The 4,712-nt window shown below is 37.1% G+C and overlaps 1 protein-coding gene and 1 long non-coding RNA gene across 3 annotated transcripts in view; one reads left to right on the top strand and one right to left on the bottom strand.

The window, feature by feature from the left end:
• The window catches only part of LOC118749616 (lethal(2) giant larvae protein), a 366,665-nt gene that overhangs the window by 121,539 nt on the left and 240,414 nt on the right, over positions 1 to 4,712 (bottom strand). The window lies entirely within an intron of this gene.
• Positions 1,928 to 4,014, top strand: LOC118749618. Of its 2 annotated transcripts, XR_004994254.1 has the most exons (5): positions 1,928 to 2,576; positions 2,632 to 2,796; positions 2,854 to 3,131; positions 3,212 to 3,667; positions 3,731 to 4,014. It is a non-coding gene; the product is annotated as an uncharacterized LOC118749618 (long non-coding RNA). The 2 variants fall into 2 exon arrangements; XR_004994253.1 differs by having other exon boundaries at positions 1,928 to 2,796; positions 3,731 to 4,012.

Raw genomic sequence — 4,712 nt, 5'->3', positions numbered from 1 at the left:
TTAGGGAACTTCCTATTCTTCTTAAACGGAATCGCTATATCTATAAATTATTGTATACTTTTTAGTTCTTGTTGTAATAAAAGCGTGTGTTTAGTTTTTTAACCATAATTTTATTTTCTACTTTTTAGTCTTTGAAGTCTTGCAATTAATATTATACTGTCTGTATATTTCTCATTCTGCCCATTTCTTTCAATGCGACCAAAATTTTCCGCACCCTGCGTTTTAGCTACACTTTTTACTTAACGTGCTAGACTTGACCTTAACAAACAAAATTTTCAATATATTTCAATTTAAATAGGTAGTACACATATTTTGAATATAAACCAAATAGGAACACAGATGCCGATTTTTTAATTATATAGGCTCACGCGCCACATAACTGCCAAAATTTTTTGTGTACTTATTTATTTTCATGTAAGGAATATGCATTCTAAATGTGAACTTAATCGGATCATAAAATAAATACGGATTTTCCAAATATATCGACTCCAGCGCCATCTATCGGCAAAATTGTTTGTGGATTTATTTATTTTCATACAAGTAATACATGTTCTAAATATGAACCAAATCAGACTATAAATACGGGTTTTACAAATATCTCGACTTCTGCGCCACCTAGAGGCAAAATTTTTTTCGGATTCATTCCTTTTCATATAAGTAAATATGAACCAAATCAGACTATAAATGCGGGTTTTACAAATATCTCGACTCCTGCGCCGCCCAGCGGATTAAGGTGTCTTTTATATTGCATTGTCCTCGAGTTCTGAACTAAGTTTGAAGTTTCAAGTCTGTAGCTCATCGGGAAATTTGTTAAATATTGATTGCAAAGTTCCAGGACATACATACATACATACATACAAGTGAAGTTAAATAAAAGCTTGTAATAAAAAAAACCTTTATCTCTAAAAATGGCAAATGGTAGTGATTTTTCTCGCGCTTGTGATACATTAATAGAGTTTGGAGAGCGGTTTAATCAGACTCCAGGAGCAAATCACTCTGTTTTTTCGCTTGAGATACAGAAGGAGGAGCTTAAGGCACTGTGGGCAAAAGTCAACAATTCTTTCGATAATTATTCGCGGAGTTTGTCTGAAGACAATACGGGTGTTGCGGCCATGAGTACGGCGTTGATGGGTGAAACCATCCATAATTTAAGTTTTGCTCAGCCAAGCTCTGCAACGTTTAACCCCATAAACCGTGAGCCTGTGCTAACACCACGGCCAAGCCTTAATCTTCCTCCATGCGATACGGAGATATTTTATGGTGATTATATGGCGTGACCATCCTTTGGGGATTTATTCACGGCCATTTACATAAATAATTCACGATTAAAAGTATGTTCACATATAAATATTATCTCGGTCAAAGCTCGTGTTTTAATCACCCCGGCAAATCTCAGATTATTATCCGTAAAATTTTTTGTGCTTGTTATTCTCACATCTCACGGAAAGGTTATGTTTCTTCTCTGTGCCACCGTGATCACTTTTTTCTGCAATATAAAGCAATTTAAATATGTTTTAACTCAATATTTATTTTGTGAGCGTCCATTTTTGTTTACTTTTACATTTGGCATTTCTCCTCTTCTTCGCAAAAATAATCGACAAAAGCAGATTGGACACCGAAAAGTTATCGGTTAAATCTGAGATTATTTTATAATTACAGATTAACAAGGGACGAATTTTGTATGGCTAATCTCTTTTTAACCGACTTCCAAAAAAGGAAGTCTGTATGTTACTGCATAACTTTGGACCAGGTCAACCGATTTCGATAAAGGTAGTGTCTCAGAGGTGGTCCCATACTAATCTGGTTAAGATCCGATCAGTGGATCATGAGATATATATATATATATATATTTTTTTTTTATATGAGAGTTGATTTTTGTTTTTTTTTTCTAAAAATTACTTGTTCTAATTACAGATTAGGGATTTAAGCTCGAAAATGAGGATAATCTACTTATATGTGAACCTAGTATAACTCCGGTTGAAAAATTTTACCATGTCAATCAAAAGTCCCGTGGGGAAGCCAAATACTACATTTACATTGAGCCCAAATGCGTCATGCCCTAAACAGAATTGCAGTGGATAGCGGGTTACGGGCTGACGGGTGGCGAACAGCTGACCCATTCCAGGAGGGAAAATTCGGACGGGTAAACACAATTGCGACGGAACGGTTTTTAGTTGACATTTTGTGGTTTAACAATAAAATCAATTTTGTAGTACAATCTTTTCGTTTGCTTTTCGTTTGTGTGTACGTGCAAAAATGTCCAATATTCAAAGACTTTTGCGGATAATTAAAATTATGTACATAATGAGCACAATGTACGAGATGTACATGGAGGCGAGCAAGTGGTTGAAAAGGAGGTGGTGGGTGCGTCCTGCGAACCTCACCAGCAATGAGTTTGGGTTCCATGGAACATGTTTTCAACAACTGAAGCTGGAGGACGAGGAGCACTTTTTCAAAGCCACTAGGATGAGTTTTCCCAAATTTCAAACTCTTTTGACTTTGATAAACGAGAGACTCGCGCGTTTTTCGAGAAGAGCGCCAATAAATGAAGAAACTCGCTTGGCACTGACACTGATGTAAAAAAATTTAGTCACAAATGCAACGAAATGGTTCAATAACAATATGTCTCAGTTTAGCTACTTAACGCAGCCCACAATATCTCGCCTGGTCGCACAAAATCGGGGTATTGACAGTAAGGGAGACAATTTACGATACTTGCAATGCCTTATGTACAGAACTGCCTGACGTCTACGTCGCTCAGCCCAATGAGCATGAATGGAAAAAAATATCAGACAGGTTTGTAGTGACCATCTATGTTTCCGTGTTGAAATTGAATTTTTTGTCTTCGTAAAGGTTTTACTTGAAAACGGGAATGTCAAATTGTGTTGGAGCGGTCGATGGCAAGCATATAAAAATAGTTTGTCCAGCACGCAGCGGATCGTTGTTTTACAATTATAAAAAAACGTATAGTATCGTTCTAATGGCAGCCTGCGATTCCAACTACACGTTTACTTGTGTGGACGTGGGTGCGATGGGAAGCGAGAGTGATGGTGGAATTTTTTCACGTAGTGCATTTGGAAAATTGATTTTAAGAGGATACCTTAATATTCCGCCAGATAATGCAATTCCTGGTAATTATAATTTTTCTTAAACATATACATATGTACATATATTTGTAAATTATTGTTAATTATATTTTTCAATATTTTAGGAACAGAAACAACTTTCCAATATTATTTCGTGGGAGATAATGCATTCCCACTGAAGCACAACTTGATGCGTCCATATCCTGGCCGGAACTTATCAGCTATAAAGGACAACTTCAACAAAAAATTATCTCGTCCTCGTGTGCATATTGAAAATTCATTTGGAATTTTGATTAGCAGGTGGAGAGTTCTACACACGAATATTCACGGAGCACCAAACAATGTGGATAAAATCGTGTTAGCGACAATTGTACTGCATAATTATCTAATGCTCGATAGGGAGAGTGGATATTTCAATGACGAGCTCGTGGACCACCTGGAAAATGGTGTTCATGTGCCAGGGACTTGGAGGGAATCCCACGCTGGGCTGCCTTCCTGCAGAATCGCACTAGCGAATCGGTCATGTGCAGATGCATTTAGGAGCAGAGACGCACTGGCCGATATACTGTTTAATAATTGAGGTAAGATTAACTATTCCCCTTTATTAAAGTTGCGATAATACTTAATATATTTAATTTAAACAGGACGCCGCATCTGATTTGTTGCTAAACGTGTCTTCAGTGTTGGAACTTTTACCACTGTGCTATAAATTTTATTAAAATTCTATTTTATTTCTTTTCTATTTGCTTTAAAATTTAATTTAACTTCAAATTCAATTTATTACATATTCATCAACTTCTGGACAAATAAATATGTAATTACAGCCGGTGATTTTGAGATAACTTTTATTTTGACCGTATCACATGGAAGAAAGTGCATAATACGGTCAACAAAAAAATATTTGGAGAAAATTAATGACCATTATCATTATCGTTTTGTAACGGGCGGTACATCAAAATTTACTAATTTTTATAAATAAGGCAATAACTACACTGCCGGAACAAAGTATTGGCACAGCAAATGTTTCACAATATATGCAACAATTTTCATTCTAACATTTTTCCGCTAATTTCGTATACAAATATGGTTAATTCTACAACAAAAAACGTAAAAATATAATTCCTAAACTTTGTGCAAAACTCGCGAAAATTCAGCAACTTTTCATGAAAATTTTCGACTTTTTAATCAGATTTTTTAGAACTTTTCCGAGTATGCAGATTTGTGGCCCAATGAATTTTGCATTTTTCGTGGCACTTTGGCAAGGTCAGATATTGAGGCAACGCATTCCTCCATTGCTTTGGCAAAAGTATCCTTCAGTTCAGCATCGGCGCGTCGCTTAGTTGTCCTTCCGCTTGAACGTCCCGAAGAACATGAAGGTTGAGTATCGAGGTTGTTGTTGTTGTTGTTGTAGCGGATACAACAACCCCGCCCAGGACGGTTGGTATCTCAGTCGTTGTCGTCAAGTTCCACTAACGGCAGCCCTAGGAAGCGTGCAGCTTCTGTGGGGTTTGTCCACAGGGACAAGGCCGTTAGGGTTGTCCGGTTTTCCGGGCATGCGAAGAGATGTTTCGAGTCATGTGGGGTCTCTCCGCATGCCGGACACTCATTCGGCACATCCTCATTCAA

The sequence above is a fragment of the Rhagoletis pomonella genome, unplaced genomic scaffold, assembly GCF_013731165.1.
Source record: "Rhagoletis pomonella isolate Grant_MI unplaced genomic scaffold, Rhpom_1.0 Rhpom_scaffold_00023, whole genome shotgun sequence".
Classification (NCBI taxonomy): Eukaryota; Metazoa; Arthropoda; class Insecta; order Diptera; family Tephritidae; genus Rhagoletis; species Rhagoletis pomonella.
The sequence above is the reverse complement of the archived record's forward strand: the minus strand, read 5'-3'. Positions and strand labels throughout refer to the sequence as shown.